The 12,846-nt window shown below is 38.7% G+C and overlaps 1 protein-coding gene across 2 annotated transcripts in view; it reads left to right on the top strand.

The window, feature by feature from the left end:
- The window catches only part of TENM4 (teneurin transmembrane protein 4), a 2,958,785-nt gene that overhangs the window by 1,183,516 nt on the left and 1,762,423 nt on the right, over positions 1-12,846 (top strand). For both annotated transcript variants that reach the window (XM_078058602.1, XM_078058603.1), the window contains exon 5: positions 12,038-12,090. The gene's annotated coding sequence lies outside the window, so the exon portion shown is untranslated. The remainder of the gene's footprint in view (positions 1-12,037; positions 12,091-12,846) is intronic.

Below are 12,846 nucleotides of genomic sequence, written 5' to 3'. Positions count from 1 at the left end.
GGAGAGCTATAAAGGTGTCCTTTGTTATGTTAATAAAGTGACTTGTGGAAAGCACCTAAGAATGGGGGCTAGTTGCCAATGGGCCAAACTCCAAATTACAGGAAATTTTTAGTCCTAGCCCCTGACCTTCAGGGAGTGGTATGGGGCTGGAAGTTGAATCAGTTATCAATGACCCATGATTTAATCATTCATGGCTATGTAATGAAGCCTCCAAAAACCCCCAAAGGACAGGGTTCAGAGAGTTTCCACATTGGTGAACACGTGGAGATTGGGGAGAGTGGCATACCTGGGGAGGGCATGGAAGCTCTGTACCCTTTGCCCACACTTTGCCCTATTTTTCTCTTCCTGAGTTATATCCTTTTGTAATAAACCAGTAATCTCATAGTTCAGTAGGTTGTTCCAGCAAATTGAACCTGAGGAGGAGGTCCTGGGACTCTGATTTATAGCCAGTTGGTCAGAAATGCAGTTAACAACCTGGGCTTCTGGCTGGTGTCTGAAGTAAGGGCAGTCCTGTAGGACTGAACCCTCAACCTGTAGAATCTGAGGCTATTTCCTGGTAGATAGTGTTGGAATTCAGTTGCACTGAGTTGAATTTTCGGGACACCCTGCTGGTGTTAGAATTGCTTGGTTGTATGTGTAGGAACCCTCCATCCCCTGGCACACACACACATTTGAATTGGTCTCAGGACACCAATTTTGCAGGTATAATTCCTGACCCCTAAAAGAGTATGATTAAGATATTTCTGTAGATTTATTGCTTTCCAATTTTTAAAATTTACTTCTCATAATAATCCTACACATTATCAAATGATAAGACTGAGACTCTGAGAAGTTAAGCAACATGTCCAACATCATACTTTTAATTAGTAGTAGGTACATGAATGATTAAGAGTTCTCTCTCTCTCTCTCTATATATATAGATATATATATATATATTTTTAAGATTTTATTTATTTATCAGAGAGAGAGAGACAGAGGCAGGCAGAGGGAGAAGCAGGCTCCTTGCTGAGCAAGGAGCCCGATGTGGGACTCAATCCCAGGACCCTGGGATCATGACCTGAGCCGAAGGCAGACACTTAACCGACTGAGCCACTCAGGCGTCCCTGATTAACAGTTCTAAATAATATATCTCCCTCCACATTTTCGTAAGTATCTGCAAATTGGGTCAATTTTTAAAAGGCCTTCAGTTTTCGATCTTTTTAATTATTAAAGTCATGAATATTTATTGTGGAAATTTTGGGAAATAAAGTAAAAGTAATAAAAAAAGTAGAATAATATCATCCATAAAATTAGTCTCAATATTATACTGTATAATTTTGTGGCATTTTCATACATATATTTTATGAACTATATACATATATAATTAAAAACAAACATTATATATAAATGTTACACACACATACAAATATATATAATTTGTAAGAGGAAATGGGACCAAGTACCCTGTGGTGTTCTTTGTTTTTGTCTGGAAAGAAAATGTTGTGAGCATAGTCTAATACTACTAAATATTCTTCTAAAACATTCATTTTATTTGCTTCAGCCTAAGGAAATATTGAGAGGACATGAAAATCCATTTTTATTGACATGCAAGTAGAATGATTCCCTTGCAAAGTTGAGACTCATTGTCATTCATTTAGGGAGTGAAGAAACCTCTTGTTCTGTCTGTCCTCAGACAGGAGACATATTGGAGTGGTTCAGAACAGTCCTTGGTTTCCTTTTGCTCCTGGGCCTGCCTGATCTAGCCCCTGTCCAACTAACCTCACTCCCTCTGCCCTAAACATTTTGGCTTCATTCTCTCTCCTAAAATTGCCAAATGCAGTCCAGCCTCAGCTTCTGAGCACTTGACAGTCACAAGGTCTGGAAAGTTTTCATTAGAATCTTTGATCTCTGTTCCAGCATCACCTCCTCAAGGGTCTTTCCTGACTGGCTTACCTGTGGCAACTCTGACCTTCCTTTCTTCTTCCCATTGCTCAACATGTTACCCCGCTTTGGTTTCTGTATCCTACTTTGCTATCTGCAGTTGAATCGTATTATACATGTATTTGCTCATTGCTATTTTCCTTCCCCTTTATTAAGTTTAGGGGAGATAAAATGCTTCCATCTTGTCAATAGTAACCTACAAGGGTGGCTGGCATGGAGTGGGCACCCAACATGTGCTTATTGCATGAATGAATGAGTGAGTGGCTTGTACCATATAGTTGGCAAAGAGATTCTATTTTATTTGGAGCTGGTTGGGAAGCCACGAAGAGTTTTGAGTTGCTTTCTAATATTTCTAGTATGCCTGATCTACGAGAAATCATTTAAGAGAGTGAAACTTAGCACAAAGGTGAATTTGTTCTTTTCTATTGGAGTTTTTGAGGGAAGAACACAAACTAAAAGATATCCTAAAGAAAGGCCAGGAAGAAGGTCAATTTCCCAGTATGAGGGATCTAAACAGAATAGGATAATGGGACAGAGCCAAATGGGGGGAAAAAACAAGAGTCATGGGGCACCTGGGTGGCACAGTTAAGTGTCTGACTCTTGGTTTTAGCTCAGGTCTGATCTCAGGGTTGTAAGATCAAGTCCCGCATGGGGCTCTGTGCTCAGCACGGAGTCTGCTTGAGTTTCTCTCTCCTTCTCCCTCTTCCTCTGCCCCTCCCCCTGGCACTTGCTTTCTCTCTCTCTCTCACTGAAATAAATAAATAAATAAACAAATAAATACCACCAAAAAACCAAAACCAAACAAAACAAACAAGAGTCACTTCACAGTGGCACCTAATAGGTAAACCTGGGAAAACTCACAAGGCTAGGTACAAGTGCTAACATTGTCTTTTTGGGTACTTTTATGCTTATTTAAAGGGCCCAGAATAAGCAGAAACAATCTTATTTTTTATTAGAAGAGTAATGTTAAGCTTATTCATTGTCTCTGTGGATACGTATTATAAGCCTCAGAAGTCTTCTATTTGCTTGCATTTTTAAGATCCCATGAAAGAAAAATGCAATCAAGTTGTGATTTTTGAGGAGAGAGTTATCCATCAGCATTAGAGTCTTGATGAAGCTGTATAGATTTCCTAAGAAAGATACTTCTGCAAAGGTGATAACATAGTTATCTCCCTGTCACGTAGTATAATTGATAGCACTATTCAAAATTAATGGACTCTGGTGTGTGGTAGATTAATGCACAGTATGCTCAGAGCAGAAACCTACCACTTCTGGGATTTCAACCCAAATCTGGAATAAACTAAAGTGAAAGGGGGGACTTCATGGCTAAAGATACAGTAAAGACAGAGAAGTTTTACATGACACTAGTCATAAAATTAGACTTAACAACCCCACAGGCCTAAAAGTGAGACAGAAGTGTGTTCAAAGGAAGCCCTCACTTCTTGCTAGAGTCATTTTTCGTATTTATTTCATTACTCCAAGCTTATAGTTCCCATTAGTGGCTCTGCTCGAGCTCCTGTAAACCTGGTAACATATGGTACTTAAGAAATATTACATTAATAGGGGATTTCTATTGGCCTTCTGTGACCTAGATTAACATTGGGACAGTTTAATAGACACAAGGTAGCAAGCTAATAAGAACAAACTTACTAGCATATGTAGTCAAAGGAATGACCCTTTTCTACCTGGATTGTGGGGGAAGTGAGGGTAAAAGACAAAGAGTCAAATCAGGGAGAAGCAGAAAAATGGAAGGAAATAGGGCCCACACAGCCTGCTACTCATCGAGAAGCTGATGCAGAAGCAGCAGGTCGTCTTGTTCCCCTTGAGGACTAGACTGGGAGAAGAAAGTACCTTTCTGTAAGTCTGTAGAAGAGCTTGCCAAGGAGTGAAATAGGATATATATATTTTACATTCCTGATTCCTGAGCAGACAAAGCAAGGATTTTGAAGCCATAGATATTTTCGGTTAAATCCTATCTCTTTTATTTGTTCTGTGTATCATTTTTGGACAGTTATTTAAACTCCTGGGGTCTAAGTCTCCTTATCCATACAATGAAAGCAAGCAAAGTAATCTGTAGAATCATTGTGAGGAATAAATCATATAAAGTATGTCAGAGACACAGCACAATGCCTGGAATAGACTGTCCTTGATAGTGCTCAGGTTGTACCCTGCACAATCACTAAAAGGTACCATTTGCATCTATGTAGGCCAAACTTTTAGCACCCCTCCATGGTACACACCTCCATCTTCATTGAGCACCTCGGATAGCAGCACTCTAAGTCAAGTGGTCTACTCAACATCATCTCTCAAGGTGTCCACTTTGAAAGTGCACAATCAAGATGGTCTGCCATGTTTCTCACACACATTCTGGTAAAAGCAGGGATAAGAAAGGTGGGCTGGGGCCAATTTCTGGGTCAACGGTATGTGTTATTCCCTCCATCTGAGATAAGATTCTTCCCTCATAAAGCCAGACATTTTGTGACTTACTGGGAAGTGTTCCATGATGACTTACGCCTTTTTACTCCATGCTGAATTAGATACCGATGTCACAGGTTGTCACAACCCCCATCATCGTTCCCACAGGTTAAATCTCTCAGAGCAGCTGACACTCTGTATCTCAAGTGTTATTTTCCATGACTCCACAACAAGACTGAATTCCCTAAAGTTCTCATTCATCCTTATATGTTTAGCTCCTACTACCATGTCTGGCATGGTTACTATTCAGCATGTGTTTGCTAAATGAATGAGTACACAGAATGTTATATGCAAATCTAGTAGGACATTGACCTTGAGAAAGTACTAAACACGTCTGAGCCTCAGCGCTCACATTTGTAAAATGGGAGACCATGCATACCTAACACATATATTGAGCTATGTGAGACACCTAGCCAGAGTATGCACTCAATAAGTAGAACAATGGCTCATTATTATTATATTATTCTAATAATCATACACAGATATAGTAAAAAATGCATGATTATTGAACAAGTGTTAAACATTTAGTGGAAAAGAATGCAAGCCATCGAGTCCCTTAATTCTTGAGGTTTCTGTCTTTCCACAAGATGACATTTTCCCTTTTTTTACCACAGGAATCTGTTTCTATTTCCTTTTTGCACTCTGTCATAACTTCTTACATTTATTCCATCTGACACACACAAATCCATTAAGTCTAATGAATATCTGTTCTGACATCATGCTGCTTAAATACGGCTAGCGCGCCTAATGATTTTGCTTTTAACAGTGACTCTGTGTACTGTGTATTTCTAAGATTTAGCAGAACCAAACATCAGTTTAATATTCCTGAAATCTAGATAGTAGCAGTTAAATTTCTACCAACACTTTTGAACATTGATCATATAAAAGATACAGTACTAGCCACTGCAGGGGGATATAAACAGGAGCATGGCCCTGACTCTCCCCTTGAAGTTCAAGATGTTAGATCAGATAGTCTCCCAGTAATATGCTGAGAAGAGACATTCAGGACACTCAGTGATATTCTTCATGACAGTGTATCAGGTCTGTTGAGTTAAGGAAACATTGGCTGTGCCAGGTTTGGGACTACATGCTCCGAAAATGGAGCTGAATAAGACATATGCTCTGTTTTTTTGGAGCAGGTAATTTACTGATTAAGAGAGGAAAATAAAAGCACATTATGTTGATATTGTAGGTTAAACATTTTAGCTGAAGTAAGCAGAAGGACTGTTCGTGGTCATAAGAGGAACACTAAATTGGACTAGAGATTAAGGAAAACCTTGAGAAAATATTAACCTGAACAAGGGTTTGTTAAAAAGACTGCTAATGGTAACTACCACATTTTGATCCTTGTGAGAACCAAGACAGAATCTTTATCTTTTATTTTTTTAAAATGATTTTTCTTATTTATTTATTTATTTATTTATTTAGAGCGCAAGTTTGGGGGAGGGACAGGGGAAGAGAGAGAAAGAGACTTTAGCAGACTCTGAGCTTGAGCACAGAGCCTGACCTGGGGCTCAATCCCCCGACTCTGAGATGATGACCTGAGCCAAAACTGACTGAGCCTCCCAGGCACCCCCCTTCCCCTGCCAAAAAAGAATCTTTAATTCAATGCTTCGTATAGAGTAAGTACTCAATGTTAGAAAATATTATTATAAAATAAAATTTGTAACAATCCTTATCATTATTGAGTAATTACTTTCTAACTGGAAATAGTGAGGTGTAAAGGACATTCCAGGCAGAAAGAAAATAGGAGATAAGATGCAAATTTTTGAAAAAGGCTGGTCTGTATGTGATTACCACAAACTGTTGTGTTGAAAGCACGACAGAAAAGGGCAGGTGTGTCATGCCAGGCAACCCAGGTTTTATCCCACATGAGGAGGTATGGTTTTAAGAAAGCATGTGACTCAGATTTAGTTTTAGAAAGACTACTTGGCAACCACATGGGAGATTGGCTTTTGCAGTTCAAGAGAGAAGACAGGATGAATAGTTAGAGACCATGGTGCAGGTGAGAAGTGATGAAGGCCTGAATGTTGGGCATGGCTAGAAGAAAAGAAGAGGAGGGGTCATCACAGGGACTATGGAGAGAGGACACAGGCCATTTATTTGATGATTTACTTGATGAAAATAACAGGGAGATGGAGGGATCAAGGAGAATACCAGGATTTCTCTCTGGATGGGTGGTGGCATGGAGAGAAGCATAGTTCAGTTCGGGTCAGATTGACTCCAATTGGAGAAGTCCAGCAGGCAATTTCATATATGCATCTGAGCTCAGAGAAACCACTGCTGTTGGAAATAGTGGTATGGGAGTTTTCTGCAAATGGAGAGAATGGCAGTCTTAGTAATGGATGAGAATTGTCTAAGTAGAACCTGTAGATAAGTAGAAGAGGGTGAGCTAAGTATAAAACTGGGTAGACCTTTAGAACATACTTAGGTATAGAATGACTCTGAGTAGAAAAGTGGCAAGATCAGAGTGGTCCTTAGGAGCCTAAGGCTGATAGCTGTCTATGACAATTATCAACAATAGTGTGCATAATAAACAACTGGGGATCCCACAAAATTGAAGATTCCCTGGACCCACTAAGGGAATCTTATTGAATACGTTTAGTATGGGGCCTAGGAAACTGCATTTCCCAGCAAGCATCCAAAGACCCAGAAGCAGGAGGTTCAGGGATCGTACTTTGAGAAGCATGGGGGATATCACTGTATATTAAGGGAAGACGGGCTGGGGAACTTGATCATCAGGATCTGTGCTGGAGGAACTTGATGTGAGCCTCCTCCAGATTTGCTTGGCAGGTAAGCGACAAAAAATTCTTGTTACCAATCTTCAGTTATTTCCTGAGCCAAAAATACTCCAAACCCATGTCAAAACTTCACATACCCAGAGCAGAGTTTGCAGACACAAATAAAAGTCAGGCTGGGGAAAATGAAGGAAATCCAATGCAATATATTTGTATTCTGTCACTGAGGCACTGTCTAATGTTGCTATAACTATGATGTATAGGTCTATCAAAGCATGTGTTACCGTGGTCTGAATTTCCCGACTGGAGAAAAATGATTAATGTAGAGATTTGCATTCAATGTGGGCTTGGACATCAATATTTCAGCTTAGGTAAACAGGAGCTTTACCTAATTTATTGGCTCTCATTATGGATGGCTTGTAGAAGCCAAATTCCCCCTCTGCCTCCAAAATGACCTTTCATGCTCTACAAATCAATCTAGAAGAAGTGAAGCGAGTTGGTTAATATTTTAGGGAGAAAAAAATGACTTCACATGTCAGAGACTTAATTGTTGTGATTTTGACCCATTTTGAAATTAGTTAACATTTGCTTCAGGCCTCCGACTTCATGCATTATTTATTTTCATCTTGGCCTTCCTTAAGTCTCTCCATGCGCAATATGCCTGTAACATATGAGAAGCTTTTTCTAAAATAGTGCACTTGAATAATAGCATTATGAGGCAGAAAATGTAAGGACCCACATTTGTCACCTCTACACATATGCAGCATATAGACACACACAGGCAAGTGTTCATGCACACTCTCTCTCTCTTATACATCTACATCTTATTTTAGGCCAAGCTGCTCTTGAGTATATTTTCACTCTCATTGGCAAAGTTTCTAGGTGTTACAGCCAGCATTACAGAGCAATTTCCCCGTAAGAGTTTTATGTTGCAAAGTATGTCAGAAGTTAATCAAAGGGTAACAGTGCAAAAGCCTATGCATACGCTTCCTGGATACTGGAGCCAGTCTCTGCTGTCAGTCACTGTCAAAACTATAGCACACATGGGCATACTTCTCCTTTTTCTTTCCCGTGAGAAAATGTTCCTGCCCACAAAGGTCAGTGCCTTTATGGCATAAATCTATTAGCCTATTGTTGTGGTAGGAATCCCAAGGAGAAGGCAGCTCGTCAGCTGTCTGGCTCAGATGCAAGGTCTCCACAACTTCTTGCAGCAGAAGGTCAAGCTCTGCATCTTGTCTCTTACTGTCCCCATCAGCTTTGGTCTGTCCTGTCATAACCTCTGTGTCCTAGTGAGCAATCACTTATCCCTGGCCTCAAAAATGATGATCCCATTACTGGTTCTGTGTAATCATGGGAGAAGAATGCGTTTGGAGTCATTAAACTAGCTACACCCTCTGGCCAGTCTAGGTGCCCTCAGAGCCTGGATAGGGAAGGGTCATCTATGAGAACGGTCCATTATGCCAGCTCTCAGAGAAAAAAAAAATGCTTAGAATTTCCTGTGTATTTCTGAAACGTTTACCACCTTCAAATCACCTACATTCCTTTAGTCTTGACACTCATTTGAAGTTAAACAAAAACCAGTGTAAAGACGAGGCTCGACAGCTGTTTCCCAGATGTACTGAAATAACCATTGCAGCTGTCTGAAACTAGGGCAGTTGCATTTGCATCAGTTTGAATTAAATCTTTCATTGATTGGGGTCATCATTTATGTACAAATCGCGTAGAACAAAGGATGTGCATGTCCAAAGCAGCCGTTTTAAATCTTTAAGCAGGAGTGTAGAAACTCTGGAGATTACATTCACCTGGTAAAAAGGCAGTCTTACTGAAGGCAATCTTCAAGGGCCCAGGCTTTTACTGAGTATCTACTATGTTCATAGCACATTTTCTCTGTGCTAAAAGCCCAGTCATCTTTCCAAATTCACTGTCACCTCCTGGAGTTAGAATTAATTGATATATTCCCTCTGGGATTGGGATCCAGACTCCTCAGATGTGAATATGATGCTCTCATTTCCCAGCAATGCTCATGGAAATAAATGCTCAAGAAATGCTTATGCCATCCTGTGCCAATATGAAGGAAGGAAGGAGGGAGGAAGGAAGGAAGGAAATATATTTCTATTAACTCAAATGTATAGTTTTAGGGCAAATATTTACATGATAATTTATAATTCAAAAGCACTTTTACTTTGTTAGCTCTATAAAGACAATCCTGACTCTTGGCACCCAAAGCAGACTGAGTGTCCTTCCTTCTGTACTTTAGAACCTGGGGTTCTCTCTATTAAGAACAGTGTGGTTGCTTTTCAGGTTTCTCTTTCACCTACCAACTTTCAAGCCTCCTCAAGACACTGTCTCTTTTTATTTTTAGGACCTGACAATTTGCTTCCAACTTAATTTTTATTAAACAAAGGAAACTTTCATTTTGTCTAACTTAAATCTTGATATTTCATTCTTTTTTTTTGGCCTTCTTTCTGGTATAACACCTATATTTTGTTCCTTTAATTATCTTTTTTAGCACAGGTTTTATCCTTGGTAAAAGAAAGATGAGTGAAGTCACTATGCATGCATGATGGGGTATCAAATACTTTACATATATGTTAAATTCCCATATTGTAATTTCTCTCCCTAGTGGAAAAATTAACTGTGTAATATTTTACTTTTTCAGGTATTCATTTCTTTTAATGAACTCTTAAGAGAAATACAATATGTACCAGACACTGTGCAGGATAGTTAGGGTACGTAAGTGATTATAATACCATTAAATATAAAGATGTTGATTTAGTTCAAGGTGTTTTGCTATTCAAGAAGTCATTGAATGCCCCAAGAAACTTAAGTTACCATTCTTCTCTCACAAAGACCAGTGAAGAGGATTGAAGCACATGGTCCCTAAACTTCATAAAATTGTCTTCTATCCTACTCTTTAGCTCAACTTACTTAATCCCTCAGATTTCTTACCAATTCAGAAACCAATTCAGCCACATACCTAATTAATTAGCTTTCTCTTCTCTTTCTCTCTCTCCCTCTCTTATTTAGCCTTTTCTGACCTTCTGAGGTGACTGACTCCTCAATTTGCTACATTACCCCCATGCTGTGCACAATCCTAGACATGCATTTCCTCTTCTGTTTTCCTCTTGAGAATCAACTCTCTTGGCTCTGTCTCTTCAAATCCTATCTTGTTCCCTTCCTACTTTCTAGTTCTGGTGTTTTCTATCAGTTATCCCAATTCTGCATCACAGAAGTGTAGAAGCGAGAAGAACTGTATTCAAATGAAGGGGGAACAGTATAGAAATGATGAGGGGCAATCTAAGTGAGCAAAGTCACATGTTTTTTGGGGTTTTGTTTGTTTGTCTTTAACAGAGAATGGGTAAGTTGTGAGTATACCTGTGAATAGTTTTTGTCTTGTCAGTGATTCAGATGTGGTCAGCTCCTTCACACACATACTAAACTATTGACCATCATATGATAGGAAAATGTTATGACAGAATTATGTGCAGGGCATTCTGAGAACATCTCAAAAAGTATCAATTTTAGCCCTGGTTTAAGAGAAACAAGAGTATGAGAGAATGATTAGTGGTTGTGATGAATAAATTTGAAATGATATATTTAAGTTTGCTTGGTGACTACATGTCAAAGTTAATTGGAACCTGAAAGGGAAATTAGATGACAAATTTAGTAAGTTCAGGCCTCTCCATAAAACACATCTTATTAGTGATCAGCCTTGTTAGTTAGGATTCTTACATTGGAGGTGTGGGTAAAATGCCAAACTAGATGGACTGTAAGTAGCACAGTGTCCTCTGCAAATCTAAGAGTCTTTCTTTTTCTAGTGGAAATTTTGTACCAATTTATCTTCTCATATGATCTTAATGAAGATTGATTTCTAATATCGCCATTCCATGTGTCTCATAACATATAAAACCATAAAATGTCTTCTATTGAAATGTTACATGAAGCACGGAGGGACAATGATATTGAAGACAGAAATGCAATGTTAGATTTGTGTGTATTTGAGTAAAAATGTTTACACTGATAGTTTAAACACATATAAATGAGAAGATTTTTCACCTTGACCTTTGTGAATGTGACTGTGTATCTTATTGTTTAACATTCTTGGGATATTAAAATAAAACAGTCAGTCATAATAGTTAAAATGATTTGAAGATACAGAGTTCTCAAATCTTAGAAGAATCATAGGGTTTCTACTGAAACTACTTGTACTCTTAATCCATTCATAAGGAATAATAACAGAGTGTATCAATCATGATTAATTATGCATTTCTTTGAAAAGAGAATAAACATAGTCCAAGGGAAGGCTTCTTTATTACAGTTTTTAAAAGACATATAAATCTTATTGCATCAGAATATTTTCAGTGTTCTTTCATGCTGAGGAAAATGCTCATGCCCAAGTATGTGATTACAGATTTAGGATTAGACTCATCACTTCCATATCAGCATAAATTAAAGTTGCTTATTAACATATGGACAATACCTTTGGAGAAGTCAAATCATGGAAGAACATACACATGTTTTTCACTAGCTATTTCAGAGGGATTTTGTAATTACACAGGATTCATTTGCCAGACCCCTCCCTGAGCTAATGAGGTTGGATACTGCCGTGGCTCTTTGCTTTCAAAAAATTGAGGTTAGAGAAATTAAATGACTCTAAAATGACTCTTGTTTCATCTTGCCAGGTCATTTCTGAAGGCTAGGCTCAATGTGGGTCTAAATTTTAGAGGTGATATTTGAGTCACTTGGTGTATTTTTTAATACTGCATTTTTGTTCTTTTCCTGAATCATGAAGAGAGATTTTTGATTTGTGCTGAAAGAATTGAACTTATCTGATGCATATATTACACATTTTATTTTCAATGTTACATTCTCCTCATTCTGCTCCTCTATTTCCCCTTTCCTAGATAAACCACACTTTCACTGGACTGATTGGAATGAAAAGACAAGGCTGAGTGAGGTAAGCCTCTGGAGAGCTGCCATGAGCACCCACATGTTATGGCCACCAACCTTGTGGAGAACCTAAATTTAACCCATCTGGCTTCACAGTGTGCTGGGTCCTGCCCTGCTGCCCTCCTTGGTCAGACTCTCACAAACAATACACATGGGTAAAGCATTTACTGTTTTGGTCTGTTGGGCTCAAATTGGTCAGCAAAATGTGGCAGTGTACACATACAGAAAATACATAGACGATTTATTTCAGCTCTTTGGGAATTGTCAAGAAAAGGGAGATTGTAGAAAAACATAGCTGGATTGTGATTATCACCCAGGAATTTGTCCACTTGCTGGAAGAAAGGGAACCCAGGAGGCTACAAGTTCTCAGGACCCTTCCTACCCATTTTGCAGGGAGATGGCATGACATCCTCTTTAGTTTGCTGAACAGAAACAGTCTAGACCCAACACATGCTTTGAAATCAATTCTGGAACAGGGAAATAAAAAAGGGACTAGACAGGACCAGAATAAGGCATAACTCCAGTGAGTGCCGGCTTCTCTGGTAGAATCTGGATTCTAGGAAGAGCCTTGAAGTATATTGGCTTATTAGGCTTATTGTCTCTGTTTTTAAATTGCTTTTCTTGTGTAAACTAATAAATTTTCCTTAAAATAATTGAGAAATATATAGGTAAAGTCTTTAAAATATTTCTGCCTATTCATCTGATTCAATTTGGGATAATCTCTTTTAAGGGACTCATCAAAAAGGAATACTAACATTTATTT

This window comes from Halichoerus grypus, chromosome 11, assembly GCF_964656455.1.
Source record: "Halichoerus grypus chromosome 11, mHalGry1.hap1.1, whole genome shotgun sequence".
Lineage (NCBI taxonomy): Eukaryota > Metazoa > Chordata > Mammalia > Carnivora > Phocidae > Halichoerus > Halichoerus grypus.
The sequence above is the reverse complement of the archived record's forward strand: the minus strand, read 5'-3'. Positions and strand labels throughout refer to the sequence as shown.